The sequence below is a fragment of the Elephas maximus genome, chromosome 27 (assembly GCF_024166365.1).
Source record: "Elephas maximus indicus isolate mEleMax1 chromosome 27, mEleMax1 primary haplotype, whole genome shotgun sequence".
In the NCBI taxonomy this organism is placed as follows: domain Eukaryota; kingdom Metazoa; phylum Chordata; class Mammalia; order Proboscidea; family Elephantidae; genus Elephas; species Elephas maximus.
In genome coordinates, this window is record NC_064845.1 from 37518112 (window position 1) to 37542517 (window position 24406).

At 43.5% G+C, this 24406-nt stretch overlaps 1 protein-coding gene and 1 pseudogene across 3 annotated transcripts in view; both read right to left on the reverse strand.

Annotated features, from left to right (window-relative positions):
• The window catches only part of LOC126068466 (uncharacterized), a 1054989-nt gene that overhangs the window by 918808 nt on the left and 111775 nt on the right, over positions 1 to 24406 (reverse strand). The window lies entirely within an intron of this gene.
• LOC126068462 (cellular tumor antigen p53-like) lies at positions 5740 to 6863 on the reverse strand (annotated as a pseudogene).

Consider the following 24406-nt stretch of genomic DNA (forward strand, 5'->3'; position numbering starts at 1 on the left):
TTTTGCTTATTAATGGACTGTCGGGAGAGGAACGCAGGGTGTAAATTAAGCCTCTTCAGACTTCCTCAGTTCTTTGAAAAGGGTGTGTTTGAAGAAGACCATTTGGCTGGCAGAAGAGGGATGTGTGGGGAGGGAATCTCTCTTGTAAACCACGCTTTGAAAAGGGGAGGTGTGTGCAGGAGTTTCAGAGCAGATTAAAACTGCAGGGTATCGCCTACCTCTCTCCTCCATTTCCGCAGACCTGCAATAGGCAGGGCATACTGTACATCCTTACAGTGAAACATAAAAAGTCCCTTCAGTTTTCCCCTGGTTAACTACTTTGTTAATTTTCCTGTATTCTGGAGTTTCAGTGTAATCGACTTAGAATTTATTCTGGCATGAGATTAACAAAGATCTTTATTTACCTGATTCCCTGGAGACATCCTGATACCTTTTCAAAGCCGTTTTATTCCTCTTCTTGCTACAGATTGGTTTTTTAGGAAACAGTATGATTTTCAAACATCTAAGACATACTCCTGAGATGGATTATCCACTAAGCAAGGTACACATGGGGTTACTTGTGCCTACTTACTAGTCTGTAGTCAAAATTTTACCTGTTTTTCACCACATGAAAGTGGTGATGAAACCCCCATGAAATTGTGCCCTACTGATTGGTAAACAAACACAATTAAGCCTGTTGCACACCTTGCTTAATGTAATCCCGTGAGTACCTTGCTTACTGCTTAATTTGCCCCTGCATCCTGACAAAATGTCCACACTTGATAGGAAATCAATTAGCTTGACAAGTCAAAAAAAAAAAAATTGAAGAGGGAGCACTTAGATTTGTTAGGGAGCAGAGAACTCTGAGGTGCGTGAAAGTAAAAGAAGTTGCTGTGAAGCTCAAGGTCTCTGGGAACATAACAACTGTTCCTAGTAAAGTGAAATACAGGTTGTCAGTTAGTGGTTTGGAACACAAAGCAAATTATTGGGAATAACTGAAAACTTTGCCTAAAAGTTTTAAGTTGGTATTGGTGATGGTGGGGGAAGGAATTCTGAAGGTTGAGAGAGGTGGTATAACTTGAAAAACTATATGCTTTCAGGTCTAAAGAAAAAAAAATGTCATTTTTGTCATGCAGGCGGTTCCTGGATTACGAACTAGTTCCGCTCCTAAATCTGCCTTTAAGTTGAATTTGTACGTAAGTCGGAACAGTTAGGTACGGTTTGTATCTAACGTCAGTTAATCAAATGTTTGTCTTAGGATGTAGTGTTCCTTTTCTCTACATAAACATTAAAGAAACATTTCCAGCTACACTAAAATATCCTTAACATGATAATATGGTAATAATAAGTGTTCTAACGCGCTTCCCAAAGTAGCGCCAGTTTATGTTGTATACACCTCAAATTTTTCATGTAAATAGGCTTTATGGGGATTGGTTTGTAACTACAGGTTGCACGTTAGTGGCACGTTTGTAACTGGGGACTGCCTGTGAAAACTACACAAAGGGCATGCAGTTCTTACGTTCAGCCTACAGAAGGGGCTTTGAAAAGGTGGAAAAATACTGATCAGTTTAAGAAGGGAAACCAGGACGATCGGCAGGCTTAGTTCATCTTGAGGGACGCAACATGTATCAGTGACCTATAGCACAAGGTTTTATTGTCTGAATCAATGAAAACTCATTACTGTTACTTTCAAAACAACAAAATCATTTCCTTTCTGTTGTTTCTGTCCCTTGGGTAAGGCACCCGGAGGATGGAGGGCAAAAGAAAGAGATTAGAGTCCGACCTGCATGCCTAAGGAGTAGTGTCCCTTGAGAAGGATCTGTGTCACATTGTGTGCATGTAAGAGCCTTCACATTGAGAGGGGTGTGAGCACCTTCCTTAGGATGTGAGACAGAGCTAGATAGCATAGCCACAGGTCGGGGCTGGGAGTGCTATTATCTGATGCTGATGCAGTGGGGGAAAAGGAGAGCCAGGAAATGTTGAATTCAGTGAGGCTCTTGCATGTGCAGCATTGAGGAGGCATTTCCAGGCAGAAGTGCCTCATTGTTGGCCAGCCTGGCTTTGCTTTACGTGGCTTCCAGACGACCTGCCAGTCACAGTGGAGGCTCCTGTGGAGGTTATGCATCTCAGGTGGTAGCTTATGCTTATAATATGGTCTAGAAAAGAAAGGCTCCCAAAGACAGAAATCTAGGCTGCCATTCCTGTCACCCATAAAAAAAAAAAAAAAAAAAAAAATTTTCCAGAGAGCAGATTGTGCCGTCCCTACCAGCAGGTGGCACTGCTGTCTCTGGGAATTCCTGGAGGAGATGAAACAATGGAGCTGGCAAACCAGCAGTATGTAGCATCTAGTCTAGAAGATCTTGAGAGGCTTTGTGAGATCTCAGTCAAAGAGAAGGTCAAAGAAAATAATTGTGAAAGCCAAACTTTTTCTATAAGGTTTCTAGAGCACATTACAAGCATAAGCTACAACCTGAGATGCATAACCTCCACAGGAGCCTCCATTGTGACTGGCAGGTCGTCTGGAAGGTTGGATGGTTGTGGTTACTTTGCTGGTTGTGTGTGTGTAGTGGGGGGAGAAGGCGGAATGTAACCTACTAATTAAGCATCATAATACAGGGTTTGAAAGCACTTTGAATAAATTGCTTAATTGAATATTGAAATCATAATTCAATAAAAATTCCCCATAACTTCATAGTTTCTAATTCTTTCCTTGTAAAGCTAGTCTACACACATGGGTGGGATTCTGGAAATATACATTATTGGATCAGTGTCCAATAATCACATACCCTGAAGGTAGGGATGAGAGTATTAGTAAAAATACTGTTGGTTAATTAGCCACTATATTTCAGGGCTGACACAGAAGGCAGGTCAAAGTTATTCTCAAATCACTTTCTTCTAAAACTTGAAACTTCCTAAGAAGTATGGATTTTCTTAAATTCTGTCCTTTTGAGATTTTATTCACAACCGAAAACTTGGACATTGGTTTTATTGACCTTAGGAGCCAGGGTCATTCATCCATTCTCTCTTTGGAGATAACTAGATGGCTGTTGTTTGAAATGGATTTTGTAGACATGATGTTTGAGGGAGATGGGTGCTGTTGCCATTGATGGGGAGGTTACTGTGTATAATGAAGCCCTCAGCTTTGACCCTGACCCAGGTAGAATACACTGCCTTTGGTGCCAGTACCCCAGTCACCTGCTTCCTCTTGCAGTTCGTATTCTATGCTCAGCTTATTGGAGGTTTATTTCTGTCTGTCTTCAAATGAACTGATGAGCTTGCTTTTATTACCAGTGACAAATCCTAAAATTCTGCTGGTGCTAGCTCAACATTATTACTCATTAAAAAAAATCAAACCCACAATGGCATACCACCTCATCCCCACTAGAATGGGTATAATTAAAAAAAAGAGGAAAAGAAGAGGTGTTGGCAAGGATGTGGAGAACTTGGAACCCTTGTTCATTGCTGGTGGGAATGGAAGATGCCATAGTCGCTGTGGAAAAGTTTGGTGGTTCCTCAGAAAAGTTAAATGTAGAACATATGACCCAGCAGTCCCAGTCCTAAGCATGTGGCCCAAAGAACTGAAAGCAGGGATGCAAACAGCAACCTGTATACCAGTGTTTATTGCAGCCCAACTCACAATAGCCCAAACTTGAAAACAAGAAAAATGTCCATCAAGAGATGAATGGATAAAGAAAATGTGGAATATACATAACAATGGGCTATTATTCAGCCATGACATCCTGATACATGCTATAAGGTGGACAAACCTGGAAAACATTATGCTGAGCAAAATAAGTCAGTCACAGACAGATACTGTTTGATCCCTCTTACATGAAATAGGCCGATTTTTTTTTATAGAGACCAGAGCTTATTAGCGATTGCCGGGGTGGGAGGGAAGAGTAAAGGGGAAGTCAGTGCTTAGGGGCCACTGAGTTTCTGTTAATGGTGGTGGGATAATTTGGAAAAGGATAGTCGTAATGGTTGTACAACATTTTCAATGTAATCAATGTCACTGAATTGTACATATAAAAATTGTTGGGGAAAAAATCCTGCTAGTACTAAATAGCAATAGTCACAACAGCTTATTAACATTGCCTCTTTATGTGACCCCAGCTCTCTTCACTTTTCTGAACCTCAGTTTTCTCACCTGTTCGCTGGGATTGGTGAAGTGGCAAGTGTTGCTTAAGATTCCATCCAAGCCTGAAATGGTCTGACTATGTGATTTGTGTAGGTATTTCTGAAGCCTCTGGAAAATTCTCATTTAGAAGGCATTTTCCTACTGTGAGTGTAGGGAGTCTTAGTCATGTAGTGCTGCTATAACAAATACCACAAGTGGATGGCTTTAACAAAGAGAAGTTTATTCTCTCTCAGTCCAGTAGACTAGAAGCCCAAAGTCAGGGCGGTGGTTTCAGGGGAAGGCTTTCTTTCTCTGTGGGCCCTGAAGGAAAGTTCTTGTGATGCATCTGTCTTCCCTTGGTCTGGGAGCATCTCAGCACAGGAACCTCAGATCCAAAGGATGTGGTCTGCTCCTGGTGCTGCTTTCTTGGTGGTATGAGATCTCCAACTCTCTGCTCCCTTCCCTTTCCTTTTTATCTCTTGAGACATAAAAGGTGGTGGAGGCCAGATCCCAGGGAAACTCCCTTTACATTGGCTCAGGGAGATTACCTGGTAAGGGTGTTACAATCCCTCCCTACCCGTCTTTTACATAAAATTACATTCACAAAATGGAGGACAATCACAGAACCCTGGGAATCCTGGCCTAACCAAGTTGGTACACATAATACAATTTTGGGGTGACAGTACAATCCATGACATAGGGTGAGAAGAAATTTAAAGTCTCATTAGTATTTTTTTTTTGATAGCAAAGTTTTATTGTAAAATAAGAAACAGATATAAAAATGGGATATAAAAAGAGAGAGGAGAAGGGATACAGGCGAAGAACGCAAATGTGCCTTCCAGAGTGCAGAGAAATTAGACTCTGAGCATCGGGGGCAGTAAGACATGGTGGTGGGTACAGATCCCACATAAAAGCTGGAATCCTCCAGGGAGTGGGGTGAGGCAAGGGTTCCTTTTAGGTGCTGAGGTTTACCTGGAGGCTAGACAGGATGTGGCTAGGCCAGCAGCAAAGGGACTTGGAAACTCCCTCCCCTAAACCAGCTGCCCAGTCAGTCCATCAACCAACAGGGACAGGGGGACCAAGACTCCCCAGAGGCCAAGTCCCAGATGCCATGTGATCTAAGACGGTTTTAAGGCCAGCAGCCTGGTGACTTCCAGCACTCTGGGATCTTTGAGTCATACACACATCATTTCATTAACCTCATGTCAAACCCCACGAGGTAGGTGGTGGGTGTCAGCATTTCACAGACGTGCACATTGCTGTCGGGAGGAGTGAAACACCTTGAGATAGTTTCCCTGGCTAGTCTGCTGGTGACCTAGGCTTCCAACCCAGGTATGGCCAGTTCTGTGACTGGTTTTAAAATCTAATTCTTACGTGCAGGAATGCTATCCTCTCTCCCAAGCATTTTTTATAGTAAAAACCTTAAAATCTAAGCTGGATTGTCCCAGCTGCCCTCATGCCCCCCAAAACACCAGTGTAGGCCAACATCTTTAGTGGAGGCCCAGACCAAGGTAAGTGAAGAGTTCCTGAGTGTTTTGGAGGCACACCTGTATGAAGCAGGGGTTCAAGCATGTGAATTTCAAAATGGTAGGGAAGGAAGGCAGGGGCAGGGTGTGTAAATGGGGGACAGGAAGTGAAGGACGTCAGTCTGAGTCAGGCTGCTCTCTCTTGAATGTTAGTTTTTTATGGCGGGAGGTAGATTGCCTTTTCTTAGACTTGGGAAGGCTGGATTGAGCCCTGCTCCCCTCTGGCTGCTTCCCAGCCTGGGCATCCTTCAGCTCCAAGGCCTCGTTGAGCTTTAGGAACATCTTGAAGCATTCATGCCCATGGATCTGAAGGGTGAAGTATTTTTCATCCAGTGGCTTCTTCTTTGGCTTGGTAGAGGAGCTGGTGCTGGTGGGCAGTGTTTGCTTAGTGATCCTCCCAGAGGGTGGCTCAGGGCAAGGCTCCCACTTCTTGTGGAAATTGTCTTCCTCTGTACATCTGTGTCTCCCGGGACAGGTACAAATATGCACCTCAAAAGTGTTGTGTCCCAGCGGATTACCATTGGAGTCTTCCAGTGTGATGATGGTGAGGATGGGTTCATGCTCCCCATGCAGGAGCTGTTACACATGAAGTTGAAGTGAATGGTGGTAGTCAGAACCGACCTCTGGTGGCTCATAGGGCACCCCACACTGTGTCATAGAGTGATGGTGTCCTCCAAATACTCAGCATGCAGGTTTCCTCCCACTGCATGAGGTGCTGAGGAGGGTCCAAGCAATCGCTATAGTCAGAGTGGCACTCAAGCTGGCGGCAGTGCTTCACGACCTCCATCATATGCTGACGTCTGATAGATGGCCATGGTGTGAACACAGGTGCTAGGCGGGGGTGTTGAGGTGACCCACGGCTGCACTGGACAGGCCTTTGCCAGCTGGCAAAACAGCATGTTAAGTTCAGGGGAGTACGTGTAGGTGACGGACTTGGCTGTCCCAGAATGCAAGAAGCCCAGACAGAAACGATAGGTGCTGGGTAGGTCTTCTGAGAAGGGACAGAGGATGACAGCATCCAGGAGGTGGCTAGTGTAGGCGCTTCTGATATTCCTTGAGCCCCAGCTTGGCTTTCTAGCCAGTCTGCAGCATCTTCTGGGAGTAGCAGATCGTCTACTGCCTCTGCTGCTGGGGACAGTGAGGGGGACAGAACCAGCTTCTCAGGAAGGAGTTTCCCCAAGTATGAAAACGTCTCGACTCAGAGGGAGCTCAGTGCTGAGATCTGACTGAGGCTCCTCCATTGCAGCTCCAGGGAAGGCAGTCTGGCTACGGAACCTCAGGGAAGTGTGTAACCTTCTTGGGAAGGACTCTCCAAGTCCAGAAAGAAGGTGCCCCCAGAGCCCAGCAACTAGCTGTGCCCAGGATGGTGGCTTCGGGCTTTTGACTCGTTAACATTTCTTCCAGATAGTTATGCATTATCTTAGAATCACAAAGTCATAGCTAGAAAGAATTCCAGAGATGGTTTAATTCAAACTTTTCATTTTATAGCCAGGAAGTTTCAATTCAGAAACTAGGTGACCTGACCAAGCTAACGGGGCTAGTTAGTGGCAGAAAACAAGGGGACTAAGACTGAAGCTTGGATCTCATCTGGATCTTCCAGTTCCCAGTGCTGCCTCTCTTCACCTGCCATCAGGACATAAAACATGTTTTGTCTGCAGAGCTGGCGCCAAGCAAATTCTCTGGGTAATTCCTTAGTGTAGGATTTTAAAGGCACGTCATGAATAGTGTTGGGTTTGGGGAGAAAGTCAAGGTTAGACTTCTCTTTGCAGCTCGTTCTTTTCTTCCCTGACTGATCCCGAGCAGGATTTTTCTGTGCATCTTTGGGTTTTTAAAACTTTTCTGCACACCGTCTGTTTCCTGTAAGAAAAAACCTTGACCATCCCAGAAGAGTCCTTCCCCAATCACTTGTTCTTAAATTGAAGTTCATGAACTCCCTAAGGGCTAATATTTTCAGGGGTCATCCATGTGGTTTTTGCATGTGGTAGCATGTATCTGAACGTCATTTTTCCTAATGGCCGAATAATAATAGTCCATCATGTGTATGTTCCCGGTTCTGTTTATCATCCGTTGGTGGACACTTGGGTTGTTTCTGTCTTTTGGCTATTGTGAATAATGCTGCCTTGAAAATTTGTCTGCAAGTATCTGTTTGAGTGCCTGCTTTCAGATATTTTGGGTATATACCTAGGAGTGGAATTGCTGGGTCATATGGTAATTCTATGTTGAACGTTTTGAGAAACTGCCAAACTGTTTTCCACAGTGACTGCCGTTTTACAGTCCCACCAGCAATGCACCAGGATTCTAATTTCTCCACATGGCTTCCTTTTTAATCCTATGTGTTTTATCCTGCGTTTAACACATCATTCTGAGGAGGGAGCCCTTGGCTTCAACAGACTGCCAGAGAAGCCCACGGTACAAGGAAGACTAATAACCCTCCAGTCTGCAGTAGATTCTGGAAAACCCCCAGGATGGGAGATTTCTTGATTGAGGAGTCAAAGGCCTTCTGGTGGAAGAGGGTTGTGAGGTGGGGTATGGAAATTCCTAGTAGTATTTTAATCTTTATTAAAAATACTTAAAATTTCTCACTAAATGAAGATACTCGTATTTACTCATCTTAAATTAATAATGAATATGCAAGTATTGGAAACCCTGGTGGTATAGTGGTTAAGTGCTACAGCTGCTAACCAAGAGGTTGGCAGTTTGAATCCGCCATGCACTCCTTGGATACTCAATGGGGCAGTTCTACTCTGTCCTATAGGGTCGCTATGAGTCAGAATCGACTTGACAGCAATGAGTTTGGCTTTTTTCATGCAAGTATTGATTTTCATTTACCATTTCTTGCTCAGTAAGTTGTTGTTGTTAGGTGCTGTCGAGTTAGTTCTGACTCATAGCGACCCTGTGCACAACAGAATGGAACACTGCCTGGTCCTTAACCATCCTTACAATCGTTGTTATGCTTGAGCTCATTGTTTCAGCCACTGTGTCAATCCACCTCGTTGAGGTTCTTCCTCTTTTCTGCTGACCCTGTACTCTGAAGCATGATGTCCTTCTCTAGGGATTGATCCCTCCTGACAACATCTCCAAAGTATGTGAGACGCAGTCTCGCCATCCTTGCTTCTAAGGTGCATTCTGGCTGTACTTCTTCTAAGACAGATTTGTTCATTCTTTTGGCGGTCCATGGTATATTCAATATTCTTCGCCAACACCACCGTTCAAAGGCGTCAGTTCTTCTTTGGTCTTATTCATTGTCCAGCTTTCACATGCAGATGATGTGATGGAAAATACCATGGCTTGGGTCAGACGCACCTTAGTCTTCAAGGGTGACATCTTTGCTCTTGAACACTTTGAAGACGTCCTTTGCAGCAGATTTACCCAGTGCAATGCGTCTTTTGATTTCTTGACTGCTGCTTCCATGGCTGTTGATTGTGGATCCAAGTAAAATGAAATCCTTGACAACTTCAATCTTTTCTCCTTTTATCATGATGTTGCTCATTGGCCCAGTTGTACTCCTACCTAATTTCACCAAGACATGTTCAAATTCACTTTGCTTTGTTGGAGATGACAACTGCGATTTGGTTTCCAGATATTCTGTGCCTTTCTGATTTATGACTTGGGAGTTTTCGACTCTTGTCTTTCACATCAGTGATCCTACATCTGATGTTCTTCTCTGAGCACCTAGGACCCACCATCATCTCAGTTGCAGGATAATTTACATGCCGGGAATACAAAAAAGAAAAAAGCTTTGGATTTTTTTGTCTTCATGGCTTGCCACAGAAACCTGTTGTTCTTCAGGGAACTCATTTATTTCCTTTTTCTGTTTGCTACCCCAAGCTCTCTCTTTTTCTAATTATCCCTGAATAGGAATGACTAGAGTTTGTATACATTGGAAACAAAATTCTGATTTTTGCCAGAAAGTAAAAAGAAGGAAATTTGTGTTTACATGATATTTTGGATACATGGGACGTAACTGTGTTAGGGCTCACTGCATTTTGAAGATCATTTTCCTGAAAAATCCCTTGATGTGTACCATGTGGCAGCTTGCCTGTATTTAGTACCCTGGTGGCCTTTCTTGTTGAATTTCACCTTCTGGGACCTTTTTGGGTATGGACCAGAATCATATTTGTTCTAGCTTTAAAAAAGCTTTAGTGAAGCATAAAAGTACCTTTTCTTTAGAAGGTTATCATTGAGTTTATTTAATGACAGAAAAGAAGTCAAATGTTTGCATTCTAATCCTACCACACCACTAAGTTACTGAGAGATTTTGGGGGCATCAGTGATTTCTCTGAATTTGATTAATTGTCTTAAAAATAAGCGGGGGGTGGGGGGGGGGAGGGGAGTGGTGGATAGTAACTCCTTAAATTCTTCCTATTCTCCAAACCCTGTGACTGTCAAATTCTATCTGATGCTCATACTAAACACATCCTAGAACTGCTGGCTAGTTGGGGATTCATTTATAATCAATTAAAGTGAGGACCAGGAAAATTATTTTTTATATCTGCAAATCACTTTGTGGTTTACAAAACTATTCTCTAACTATCCCTTTTTACTCTCTCTTCTGTTCCTCTGAGGCCAGCAGCATTGACATCACCTGGGAACTTCCCAGAAAAGCACAATCTCAGACCTCACCGTGTCCTCCTGAGTTAGAATCTACATTTTACCAAGATGCTGAGGTGATGTGCACGGACAGGGAGTCTGAGAACTGCTGCTCTGTCTCATTCTGAGTCTCCTAATACGGTTGCGATGAGTTGGAACCAGTTCACCAACACCTAACAACAGTGACCCTCAGAGGAAGGCAGGGTATTTTACAGATGAGGAAATCAAGACTCAGAGTTGTTAAGTAACTAATTCAAGGTTGCCGTGCTTGTGTCTTCTCCAAAATTTCTTGCTCTAAACCTTATGCAGCCAGGATGCTCATTAGATGTGAGGATAGCAAAACTTCATGTCACGTACCTTGGACGCATGATCAGGAGGGTCCAGGCAGTGAAGAACATCATGCTCGGAAAAATAGAGGGTCACCCAAAAAGAGAAAAACCCTCAATCAGATGGATTGACACAGTGACTGCAACAGTGGGCTTTAACATAGCAACTATTGGGAGGATGGCACAAAACCAGGCAGTGTTTCATTCTGTTGTACACAGGGTCTCTGTGAGTTAGAATTGACGGCACCTAACAACGGCCAAGGCTGGCTTTGAGCTCTCATTTGTGCTGACGATTTTTGAGGCCAGAAGGAGAAAGTCACTGTTTGGCGTCCCCTTCTGAAAGTCCAGGTGGAAGTCTGGGAAGAAGGGGTAGAAAAGATACCACATCTCTTTCCGAGCTCTCCAGCTTCTATAGCTTGAACTCAAATCAGACTCCTTGAAGAGAAATTTACAACTAATAAAATCTAGGCAGAGCCAAGAGTGGTTCGGAAAGAAGGACAGGAAGTGAAAAATTAAAAAAGAAAAGTTGTATTCAGCTTAAAAACTGTTTGGAGTGTTGTCTTAAGCTTCCTTCAGTACTTTGGAGCCCTTACTAGATAATGTCTCATTGCCAGCCTCAGACACAGGGCGACCAGAAAGGCTGATGTCCTTAGATGCCTCACATGGCTCGGTAATGAATGTAATTTACTGAGCAAAACACACAACTAGGGGCTGTAGATCTCTGGAGATTCCCATCAACATACATCATTACTGCTCTGGAGTGATGCGTGTGTGGGGACGAGTAAAGCAGAAAAAACGCAGCTGCAAGAGCATGTCATCAACCGAAGACTCCAGGTGAGCAGCCAGGCACAGGCAGACCACAGCTCAGGGGATGGAGGTTGCTAAGGAAAGGAGCTGGTCCTGCCAGGTTTTCTCAGTAAAAGAAAAGAGCTGGGCTTTGTGAGCTCTACTCGTTTCCCTCTATGACTCTCTGTATCCTCTGTTTGAACAGTAACTAAAAAGCATAGCATGTCAGAAATAGCAGTAGACCGGCGTGTCTAAATGCTGTACAATGATAAAATTGTAGAGTAAGCCATTCTTTAACTATCAGTTAGGGGCCAAAGAATGTAATCCTAGAGATACCAGTAGACCAGAGTTTCTCAACCTCAGTGCGGTTGACATTTTGGTCCAGACAGTTCTTGTATCGGGGTGGGGGGGCGGTTGTTGGAGGATGTTTAGCAGCATCACTGGCCTCTGCCCACTGGATGCCAGTAGCACTGCCCCCTTCCCCAATCGTGACAATCAAAAATGTCTCCAGACATGCCAGGTGTCTACAGGAAGGGGGCAGGGGCACCAAAAGAGCCCCAGTTGAGTGACTACAGTGGGAGATACAGGAATTTAATCTTGCTCTGAGTTTCTCTGGGAGTGTATTTTAATGATTTAACCTCATCATGCCTCAGTTTCCCGACCTGTAGACAGAGTCTAAGGAAGTAATGTGCATAGTACTGTGTGGCAACTAGGGGATTCTATTAAGTGCTCGGAAACAATACCTGCCTGCCCCGCACATTTCCAGGACCCAAAGATCACTCTTAATCTTTGTGATGGCAGTAAGTGAGGGGCAGTGGGAATTCGGAGAAGGGTGAAGGCTCAGTGGTGTGGGAAATGGTGAACAGTACCGGCATCTGAGTTTACTTGAAGACATCCTGTCCTAGTTTATTGTGACAGTGTATTCTGGATGAAGGCCTTCTTTTGGAGAGGAGAGGAAGGGGAGGGTGGAGAAGGCAGGAAGGAGGCTGCTCAGAAAAGCAGCCAGGAAAGTGCACTCGATGGGGCCATCTTGTAGTGTGAAAGTGAGGCATACATAAGTAGACCAGAGGACACAGAGAAGTAACCCCCAAATCAAAATATATTTTCAAATGACTGCTGATACAGAAGAGTTTTTGCAGGTAATTAAGGAAGACCAGAGACTGTTTGGAGAAGTCTCTTTGTTCTAGAGCCTTTACATTTCTGTCTCCTCTCTTTTGGAATGTGGAAAAAAGATGTCTTCACATATGCTTTTGATAAACGCGTGTGTGTTCTTTTGTTACTCTTCAGAATTATGTGTTGGAAAGTGAAAAAGGCTATAATCCTGATCTAGACCCAAGTGATCTGCATTATTTTGATAGAAAGCACCAACTCGACTCTAAGGCAGGGTCAGTGCAGGGATTAGACATAAACTATCCTGGCGGGCTTGCATTCACCCTTACTGTGCTTCTGGTCTCTGTAGCATTAGACACACTTACAGAGTTTATGACAAATGTGGACAGATCTTCGATCTAATACGTGGAGAAGCCATCTTAGACAGGTAGCCTTGTTTATTTATATTCTCTCTACGCTGCATTTATACTACTCGGTGTTAAGTTTTTACTAGAAGAAAGGGCACTTCTGTGTAGCAGAAAGGGGACAGTGAGAGAAAGTATTTTGCTAGATAGGTTGGTGTCTTAGTCATCTAGTGCTGCTGGAACAGAAATGCCACAAGTGGATGGCTTTAACAAAGAGAAATTTGTTCTCTCACAGTTTAGGTGTCTAGAAGTCCAAATTCATGATGCTAGCTCCAGGGGAAGGCTTTTTCTCAGTGTGAGCTCTGAGGGAAGGTCCTTGTCATCAATCTTCCCATCCTAGGAGCTTCTCAGTGCAGGGGCCTTGGATCCAAAGGAAGCGCCCCCCTTGTGGTTGTGCATTCTTGGTGGTAGGAGGTCTCTGTACTCACTTCTCTCTTTTATATCTTGAAAGAGATTGATTTAAAATACAAACTAATTTTGTAGATTGAGTCTTGCCTCATTAACATAACTGCCCCTAATCCCACCTCATTAACATCCTAGAGGTAGGATTTGCAACCCATGGGAAATTCCATCAGATGACAGAGTGCTGGACAGTCATACAATGCTGGGAATCATGTCCTAGCCAAGTTGACAAACATTTTAGGGGGGACACAATTCAATCCATGAGAGCTGGTGTTTGAATAGTTGACGTTTTCATTTTAGTGCTACTCAGAGTGTGGTCAGCAGCATCAGCATTGCCTGGGAACTTGTTAGAGATGTAAATGATTGGGGCTGAACCCAGACCTCCTGAATCAGAAACTTGGGGTTGGAGCTCAATAATCTGTGTTTTAACAAGCCCTCCGTGATTCTGACGTATGCTAAAATTTGAGAGTGCTGCTCTTGTGATGCGTGATATGGTGAAATCTTATGCATAGTGTCTGTGTGTGTATGGAGGGCAAGGGTTAAGGAAGTGTTTTATCAGGTAGTCAGAAGATGAGTAAGATTGTCTTGTGACATACTTTTGGATTATTTTCCTGGTCCACGGTGTAAGCCTTTAACTATGCTGTCTAGTACAATAGCCACAAGCCACATGTGGCTATTTATATTTAAACTAACACAACTAAATACAATCAAGAAAACTTAGTTATTCAGTTGAACTAGCCACCTTTCAAGTGCTCAAGAGCCACATGTGCTTAGTGCTGCCTTATTAGAGAGCAGAGATGTAGAGCATGTTCATCATCACAGAAAGTTCTATTGGACAGCACTGTTTCAGCCCGTAATGACCCCTGTTTGACTCATACAGGCTGGAAACCCCCACTTGGAGGCTGGTGTGTTCTAGTTAAGTCAAGACCTTAACTCCTTTAAAGCAGAATTGAATTTTGGACTTCTGTACCCTGGGGAGACTTTCACTTTGTATTTGTATCCTGGTGAACTTTGTATCCTGTGCTGACATCTGCCTGGTATAGAAAGTGCTGTATGTCTCTGTCCCACATAACTGAGTGCACTGCTTCTAAAACATTTGCTCTTTAATCTGCTAAGCTGTCTCTTTCCATTTGGTCTCCGGATGCCCTGACCAGCGGTGGTAAAGCTTGTTTGTGCAGAACGTCTCTTTGAATACTGCCTAGAGCTTTATAAAGAGTCTGGAAGAGGTGGCAAGAGAATTTCATGTCTTCTGTTTCCCCAGAGTGCCTCAAAAAACTGTTTCGCAAGAGGATATTAATTTATAAACTTAATCTGTGAAGAGTTATCCTCTGAAGAATTAATCTCTAAAGTGAGATTTCAACGGATGTATTATACCACAGATTTAGTAATTAAGTCCTTTAGCAACATGGAGAAATTTTCAGTTGATACTCTATTGCTATTATCAAGCAGCTCTGGTGATGTAGTGGTTAAGTGCTCAGCTGCTAACCGAAAGGTCACGGTTGGAATCCACCAGTTGCTCACACGGAGAAAGATGGGGCAGTCTGCTTCCCTAAAGATTACAGCCTTGGAAAGCCTATGTGGCAGTCTACTCTGTCCTGTCAGGTTGCTCTGAGTTGGAATCGACTCGATCGCAGTGAGTTTGGTTTTGGCATTGAAATTATCAACAATAGCAATAATTATTTAGTTGCTAAGAAATTCTCCTAATTAGAACAAATGAAAAGATTGGAAATGCAGTGTTTAAAAGATAAAATTGAAAGCTAACTGGGCCCATGGAAGGGGTATGAGAGTAAGAACTTTGTGTGCCTTTAGCATTATTGCTGGAGGTAAGGGAAGGAGGTGCATAGGGGATCACATTGACCTTTGGACAACCTTAACTTGACTGGTTCGCTTCTGAGGGAGGATGTTGCTTATTCTCTTACTGGTCTCCTGTCTGTAATTTGCCTTTCTTACCCTCTTTTTTCTGCCCAGAATGTTGGAGGGGGCCCAGTATTTCTCAAGGAGGGTGTATTGGCGTGATTTATCATTATATGGAACTGTCCTGCCCATTTCGGACATTTAGCATCCCTGGTCACTTGATGCCCACGTTACTCCAACCTAACCAAGTCATTGTGTCAACCAAAGATATCCACCCCACCTGCAGTACAGATTTCCAAATGCCTGTGATTGAGAATTACTGGCTGTTAAAGAGATGAGCTTGGTGTCTTTTTTGGGAGGGAGAAGTGATTAGAGTTGGTGAAGGTGCAGGTGCTCCGAGGGGCTGGATCATTAATTTTTGACATGACCTGGCTCCAAAGAGCCGCTTCTCGCAGTGCTAGAAGTGATGCTGGGAGCTGATTTTGTTCTATTAGACTAGAAGAATTGCGTTCTGCTACTGCAAGACTTGGACCCAGAGGCTCAAAATCAACAGAGGCCTCTGTTACTGCCAGGGAGGGACCTAACTCATGAGCAGGAAGATAGTTCCTGGTCTGGTACTACCCCAGGGCATGTCTGCACTAACATTGGTTGCTCATTTGTACTCTGCTTCTTTGCCATTAACATTTCACGGCGTTTCCATTTAGGCTTCTCTTCTGGTGTCTTTCTCCTCGTGCTTGCCATTCTTGCTCCTACAACCAACTGATGGTCTGTGTATGGACCAAAGTCCAAGAAAAGAATAGACTATGATAGGTTCTGTAGTAGCTATCATCCCTTTTGGCCTAAGCTCTTAAACCAGGCAATCTTATGGATGCTGATACCTTCTCCTGGTCTGTCTTAGTCATCTAGTGCTGCTACAACAGAAGTACCACAAGTGAATGGCTTTAACAAAGGGAAATTTATTTTCTGACAACCTGGTAGGCTAGAAGTCCAAATTCAGGGCGTCAGCTCCAAGGGAAGGCTTTCTTTCTCTGTCGCCTCTAGAGGAAGGCCGTTGCCCTCAATCTTCCTCTGGTGGAGGAGCTTCTCAGGCGCAGGGACCTCAGGTCCAAAGGACAGGCTTTGCTCCTAGTGTTTCTTTCTTGGTGGTATGAGGTCCCCCTCTCTGCTAGCTTCCCTTTCCTTTTATCTCTTGTAAGATGAATGTGGTGTAGGCCACACCCCAGGGAAACTCCCTTTACATTGAATCAGTGATGTGACCTTAGTAAGGGTGTTACAATCCCAGCTAATCCTCTTTAACATAAAATTACCATCATACAATGGAGGAAACCACACAATATTGGAAATCATGGCCCAGCCAAATTGATACACACATTTTGGTGGTTGTGGGGGGGACGTAACTCAATCCATGACGTGGTCCAAACATTTGTGGCCTAGGGCTACTTGCTTCAGTAAGGACTGTGGTCCTGGCAGTTTCCCGAGAAGGGAGCAGTGGTAGGATAGACTGATAGAGCATGACACCCCTCTCCAGTGTAAACCAATAAACCAGTTGCCCTTGCATCGTTTCTAACTCATGGTGACACCACGTGTGCAGAGTAGACCTGTTCCATAGGGTTTTCAATGCCGTGAGCTTTCAGAAACAGATCAGCAGGCCTTTCTTCCAGGGAGCCTCAGGGTGGCTTCAAACTACCACCCTTTTGGTTACTAGTCAAGTGCTTAACCGTTTGCACCACCCAGGGACTCCGTCTCCAGTATGTTGCTGTTGTTGGTCACCGTCAAGTCGATTCTGACTCATAGCAAGAGCGTGCGTGCAGAGTAGAAATGCTCCGTAGGGTGTTCAAGGCTGTGACCTTTTAGAAGTAGATCACCAGGCCTGTCTTCCAAGGCGCCTCTGGATGGGTTCAAACTTCTAACCTATCAGCTAGTAATCAAGCGCATCAGCATTTGTGCCACTCAGGGACTTCTCTCTCTGGCATAAAAAAAAAAAAAAACTCCTTAATTGTTAACTTCTGGAATCAATATAAGTAGCATTTGTGGGTTATGTGCAGCGTAGAGAATTGGAAGATGATTCACAAAACTTACGTGCTCTCATGTTCAGGAGCAACTGGGGGAAAGCATAAACCCTTTGTTTTAATTGAGACGATGGGCTGCATCTCAGTATAGAACAGTAGGGAAATTGCTAGACTAGATGATTGGGAAATGGGGAGTTGTATTTTCCATATGGATAGCCTGTTTTTTCCATCTGTCAAGTGTGATTCTCTCGGCCACTTATGTATCCCAAGAGAATAATGCCTAGGTGACTGTCTAAATGTTGAAAGACGTTTTGACACCTGTGGTAAGTGTTGTTCAACACCTGGGTTTGTAAGATTCCAGTTCTGACAAAGAAAATAACTTGGCTTCTTAGTCTAAAAATAAATTCCGTATAAATGTTGTCATTTGGGGGATTACTGTCTTAGAAAGTGTAGTTAAAATTTTTTTATAGTGGGTTTTATTCATGTGAACAAATGAGTGTGACTTTACAAGGGAATGCATTATAATATCACAGAAGGCTCTGTCCTGATTCCTGATTCTGTGTCAGGGTAAGAACGACGGTCCAGGTTCCACTGGGACCGGCACAGCTGTGAGCGGGGTGATCTGTGGCAGCACAAAGAGCTCATGATGTCGATGAATTCATTTAAGACTCTAACACTGAATTCTTCTCACCGAGTAGCTGGATCCCCGTGGCACTAACAGAGAATCAGTCGGCGCTTCCTTAGAGGGATGGAGCTTTGTTGATTGGGAGTCAGCAGAGAAGGGGTGCAGCAGAGCTTCTCCAGCTGGTGGGTGAGGAGGAAGTGTGGTTTGTTACCCAGGGGTGACCGGGGTCAGCTTTCTCACCCAGCTGCTGACTACCGAAGTGAAAAGAACAGAGGGGAATCATTTGCTCCAGTTGAATGAGAAGAGAAAAAAGTACAGAATTATATATAGTTCATTTTGATTTATTCCTTTTGAATGGGAAGATTGATATATAGATGATCACGTGTTGCCAGAAGATTAAAACCTTTACTTTTAACTGAGCGTTAATCTTGCAGGCTAAACTAAAAAAAAAAAAAATGGCTAAACTAGATAAAAATAAAGCAGCTCAAATCTGTGCATACATAATTTTTTTTTTTTTTTTTTACAAAAATAAAACAAAATTTTCATTGTTTCCGTAGGATCAGGAATTAACTTGCAGTAACCCTCAGTGAAGATTCTGTAGCAATGGTAAAGACATCTGCTCCCTCCAGGATGTAAAGAGATCCTGAGAGATTCTGAAAGATGCCTGAGAGCCTAGAATCCTGGATCCATGAATCCTGTCCTGCCGCAGGCCACTCCCTGTGAGACCCCTGAGGGATAAATGTGCACCAGGGGAAGGACTGTGGGTGCAGATGCTTGACTGAGGACCTGTGACTGAGAACCCCCGACCTGGTGAGCCACCCCACCCTTCCTATGAGGCCTAGGAAGGGGCAGTGCCTCTTGGTGCTCTCTCTCCTGAGCCCATCATTGGCTGTTGCCTTGGACTTCCAAACAAGTAAAGCTGTGGCTGATTTAATGTTTTTAAATGTGACCCATTCCTAGCACCCACCTCCTTCGAGGGGGCATCAGAAACAAGGAAGAAAGCAGGCAAGAGGGAGGATGATTTCTCCTAGCTATCAATAGCTTTCCCTGTTCCGTGAGAAAGAACATTTATTGATCACTTTTATTTTTCCCTTCTCATTTTTTTTTTTTTTTGTGCTTTAGGTGAAATTTTTCAGCTGAAGGTAGTTTCTCGTACCAAAATTATACACATATTGTTATGTGACCCTAGGTGCTATCCCTAAAATGTGATCATACATTCCTCTTTTCCACCCCAGATTTCATGTGTTCATTCTACCAGTTCTGTCCCTTTTTGCCTTCTCATCCCACCTGCAGACAGGAATTTCCCATTTAGTCTCGTCTATCTACTTGAACTAAGAAGCACGCTCTTCATGAGTATCATTTTATGTCTTACAGTCCAGCCTGTTCTTTGTCTGAAGAGTTGGCTTTGGGAATGGTTTTAGTTCTAGGTTAACAGAGAATCTGAGGGCCATGTCTTCTGGGGTTTCTCTAGTCTCAGTCAGACCATTAAGTCTGGCCTTTTTATGAGAGTTTCAGATCTACACCCCACTTTTCTCCTCCTTCAGGGACTCTCCATTTTGTTCCATCAGGGCCGTCATTGGTGGCTGCAGGGCACCATTATCGATCACTTTTGAACTTTTAATTTTGGACAGTAATAAAATATTTGCCAAATATTAAAGGTCAGGACATTATTTAAAACCTGTTGCCGAGTCAGTTCCAACTCATGGCAACCCTATAGGACAGAGTAGAACTGCCCTATAGGGGTTCCAAGGAGCACCTAGTAGATTCAAACTGCCGAACTTTTGGTTAGTATCCGTTGCCTTAAACACTACACCATCAGGGTTTCCAGGAAATATTTAGAGACCCCAATTTAGAAAAGAGGCCAAAATCCCATTTTTACAGTCCTGGATTTTAACTTTTTCTCCCTTCTAGGGTATCTCCAAATACCCCTTTATCTTTTCTCTTCTTCCATGAATGCTGTTACCTTGTTTAGGTCCTTTAATCTTTTGCATTTTCTCTTATGTCAGTCCTTTATTTCCAGAGTTTTGTGGTTCGCAGTGGGCTGTAAGACAAAGTGCTTCTTAACTGGGTATAAAGGCTGTCCCCAGGCTGACTGCAGCCTCCCTTTCTTTCTGCTCTTTGTATGCACAACACGTCCATTTATCCAAACTGGCCTGTGCCCCCCTCTTTCCTTCCTGCATAGATGTCCCCCTTCTTTTTTTGTGTGAATATTTGATGGCCTTGATAAACCTTGGACTTAGTAGCTGGATGAGTCTGTATTCCCATCCTGTCTCTATCAGTTTTTAGAAATGTGATTTTGAGCGAAGTATTTAATTTCACTCAGCCTTAATTTTCTATTTTATAAAATTTATTTTGTTGTAGTTGTTAAGAATATACACAGCAAAACATACACCAATTTAACCGTTACTACATGTACAATTCAGTGGCACAGATTACATTCTTTGAGTTGTGCACCCATTGTCACCCTCGTTTTCTGAGTTATTCCTCCCCCATTGATGTACACTCACTACCCTCTAAGGTTCCTATCTGTTCTTTTGAGTTGCTCTTGTCAATGTGATTCCGTATAGATAGATCTTCAAAGAGCATAATGCTTAGGCAGACCTTTTTTTACTAGTTAAGCTAAACTTTTGTTTGGTTTTCACAAGACTTCAGGGGATATCTTTGGTTTAAGTTTTAAAGATTATCTCAGGGCAATAGTTTGAGGGGTTCATCCAGCTTCTATGGCTCCAGAAAGTCTGGATTCCCTGAAAATTTGAAAATCTATTTTTCATTTTCCCCCTTTTGATCAGGATTCTGTTATAAAATCTTTAATCAAAGTATTCGGCAATGGTAGCTGGGCACCATCCAGTTCTTCTGGTCTCATGGCAAAGGAGGCAGTTTTTCATGGAGCCAATTAGCCACACATTCCGTATCCTCCTCCTATTCCTGTCTGTCCTTCTTTGTCTGTTGCTCCAGGCGAATAGAGACCATTTGTTGTGCTTTGGATGGCCACTTGAAAGACCCCAGGCACTGCTCACCAAACCAGGTGGCAGAAGAGAGACACTGTTATTGGCCAATTAATTGGGATATCCATGACCCTAAACCTCCAAAGCAGAGAAGCAAATCCCATGAGGTTTTTGGCTATACGTAAGCAGCCTCAGCAGCTACTCTTTTTTGTTTTTGTGAATATTATTTTCTTATTTGCAGGATGAGAATCATAATACCTACTTGATAGGTTGCTTGTGAACATAAAGTGAGGTGGAGCACTTAGCGTGGCCTTGAGGATACTCTCCCACCCATGTCCTCTTTCTGCCTGTCTAGCACAGAGCTCTGAATATAAACTCATCACACGTGCTTGCTGATTAACTTATTGATGATCGGAATTTCAGGGCTGGTCGACATCTCAATTCTTGATTAGTTATCTTCTACTTGCCACTTTCACATCTTCTCTAACCACATCTTTCTGTGACAGGATCCTAGCACTCCTACCCTATCAGTATGCACCTAAAGGTCCATTGCCCACCCCCACCCCCAGTGATTATGGAAATTATGTTCGTGCCCACACATGGTGTCCTGCATGGCATATCTACCCGTATCAGCAAGTAACAGCAATTTCACAGCCACTCTGCATCCTCGAGCACTGATTCGTTTGCTCAGCATTTGTTTCCTCTCAGGTGTAGTGAGATTTATCTTGAGTGTAAAATGCTAAGGTTATAGCTGTCATGACAAGGAATACTTCATTAAAACAAAAGGTTTCTAAGGCCCAACCAATAAGCTTTTTATTCCAAACATGACTTAACAAAATGCAATGTGACATTAACGGGATAGCTTGGACAAGCCCAGAAAGATCATTTGAGCAGACTGCCCCATATTGATTCTCAGCGATAACACGCTTAGCCTGAACAAGCCTGCCAGTGTTACCAAACAGTGATGCTCTTCTGGCAGCTCTGCCCTCCTCGGGCTGGCGCTGAGAGCACATCAGTGTTTCTTTTCATCCTTCTGTTTAAAACATCATTTTCTACCTCTTGCTTAAATGATTGAAGCTGTATGTTACACCTGTAAATTTTGGTTTCTCAAAGCCTACCTTATTCTGCCCCTTTTCCTTCTTTCTTACTCCTCCTTTTTCTCTTTTCCTTGTTTCTGTACCAAAATAAAACTTTTAAATTCTTTTCCATTCAAGTAACCATAACTTCGGAGTTTTGCTTGTATTGCTTCTCTAGTTTGATCTGGTGGCTTTCAGTTATTAGCTTGGTCTGGTTAGCTTATATATATGCGTGTTCTCATTGAATTAACTTCATCTCTCTGTTTTCCTCCTGAGTTTATTGCTGAGAGACACTGAACACAGCTTCTTGGACTCTTCTCCCTTCCTTGGTCATTCATGTGTATTGCTAATTGGATCCTTACCAGTTGTCAACATATTGTAATTTCCTCTGTTTTTACCTCAGGCTCTGAGGGAAATATATAAAAGACCATAGGAATAACCGTGGTGTAAAAAGATCCAGCAGAATACATTACTCTTCCCAGATCCCTCTTTTGGAGAAGAGTTAAGATAGATTATTTTTTAGACGTATAATGGCAAATATTATCCAGTGTAACTTCTTTGAATGGAGAGGTCTTATGGGCTGGCAACAGGAACCCTGATCTTTTCACTGCATAAGCACTGACAGAGGGGAGATTGCCTGTGTTTGAGTGAGTTTAGGGTTAAAGAAAAGGAAGAGTTGTAACAATAAACTATGGGCCTGAGTTGCCCTAAATAACTTGTTATTCCTTCTGAAGAGAAGGCATCAGTGCCTGAACCGTGTATCATTCCACACTAGAAATATTCATAGTTGGAGGGAGCAATAAATTCAGCCTTTGAGCAAGATGAATTTTTTTAAACAATTGATTTTGAATTTTTAAAAAAATATTAATACAGTGACCGACTAGGGTCTCAGTGGAGGATCCCAGACAGATCAGGAGAAAAATATAGAACAAAAAATAAAATTCACAAAAAAAGGCCAGAACTATACTGACAGGGACTGGAAGAACCTCTGAGATTGTGGCCCTAAGACCCTCTTCTGGCCTGGAGCTGAAGCCATTCCCAGGGACCATCTTCATCCAAGCAATAGACAAGCCCATAAAATAAACAATAACACCTGAAAGGAATGTGCTCCTTAGAACAATCAATTATATGAGATCAAAAGGGCAGTATTTGCCCAAAAGCAAAGATGAGAAGGCGGGAAGGGGTAGAAAACCGGAATAAAAGAAAACGGGGAACCCAGGGTGGAAATGGAGAAAGTGCTGACACACAAGGGCATGAAACACTTTATGTGCAGACTGTTGAATCGGCATCTAATTTGCTCTGTTAACTTTTCACCTAATGTACAATTAGAAAAAAAAAAGCTATAAAGTATGAGAAACACCACTGCTGTCGAGTCGATTCCAACTCATAGTGACCCTATAGGACAGAGTAGAGGGGCCCCATGGAGTTTCCAAGGAGCGCCTGGCAGGTTTGAACTGCTGACCTTTTGGTTAGCAGCCATAGCACTAAACCACTACGTGACCAGGGTTTCCAAAGTATAAGAAAGAATAAGAGAAGTAAAAAAAAAAAAAAAGAATAAATGGAAAGAGATGTACAGGAGCTCAACTGTTACTGCTTCGCTGACTTGTGTTAGGGGTTAGGTAGCCTAATCCGCCTTCATTTTTTAATAAACCTCTATTTCCTGCAGTGTGGGCTACTCAGAATCCCTCTCCCGCTCCTGGGAGCACTCTCCTGTTCTCTCCTAATTTAAGAAGAAGATCTGGCAGGACAGAGCAGGACTGGCTGGTTCTCTGAGGATTTGCTCCTGAGGGAAGATGAGAACTGGCTTGCAGCTCTCCTTTAGTCTAGGGCTGGAGCTCACCCCCAGCTCAACCACAGGAATCACTGCTGCCTGGCACCCTCCCTGCCACACATTCCTGTTTGGAGTTCCCTTCCTGGCTTCTGTTGTTTGACTAGGAGGGCAGGCCACTTTGGCACCTACAAGCCCTCTTCTCTGGGGCAGGAGGAGTGGGTGAGGAGCGCTCCAGAAGGAGGAGAGACTGAAGGAGAAGACCAAGAGGTGCCAAGGACAAAGCCCTGATTGACAGTTCTGTTCCAGGCCTCTCTGTTTACCTCCTTTTGCTTCTTTGGGGCCACATCTTGGTTGGGAGCAGAGGCCTTTGTTACTTAATAGGGTGTTTTTTTCTCCATTACAGAGTTTGTCTCCACTGTAAGGCAATGAGGTCTCTACAAGGCAGGGGCCATGCCATGCGCTTCTCTGGCATCCTTTGTGTCCCCTGCTCTGTGTGATGCACATAGCAGGAGCTCAGAATATGGGAGCTTCGTTATATTAGTAGTTTCTGTTTATAGTCTATCTTGGTCCCTTCCCCCTAACTTATCTATAATTCTTAGATTTTTTTCTTCAGCTTGCCTGGCTCTCCCCAGAGTGACATTTATTTTTCTGGAAGGTTTCAAATTTTCATGCCTCCAAGGCAGCCTGGGAAACCCTGGTGGTGTAGTGGTTAAGTGCTGAGGCTGTTAATCAAAAGGTGGGGAGGTCAAATCCACCAGACATACTTGCAAAACTCTATGCGGTAGTTCCACTCTGTCCTCTAGGGTCGATGTGAGTCAGAATCCACTCAATGGCAATTGGTTTTGGTTTTTTTTTCAGGAAGGCATTCTGCGTTAGTATCAGTTTG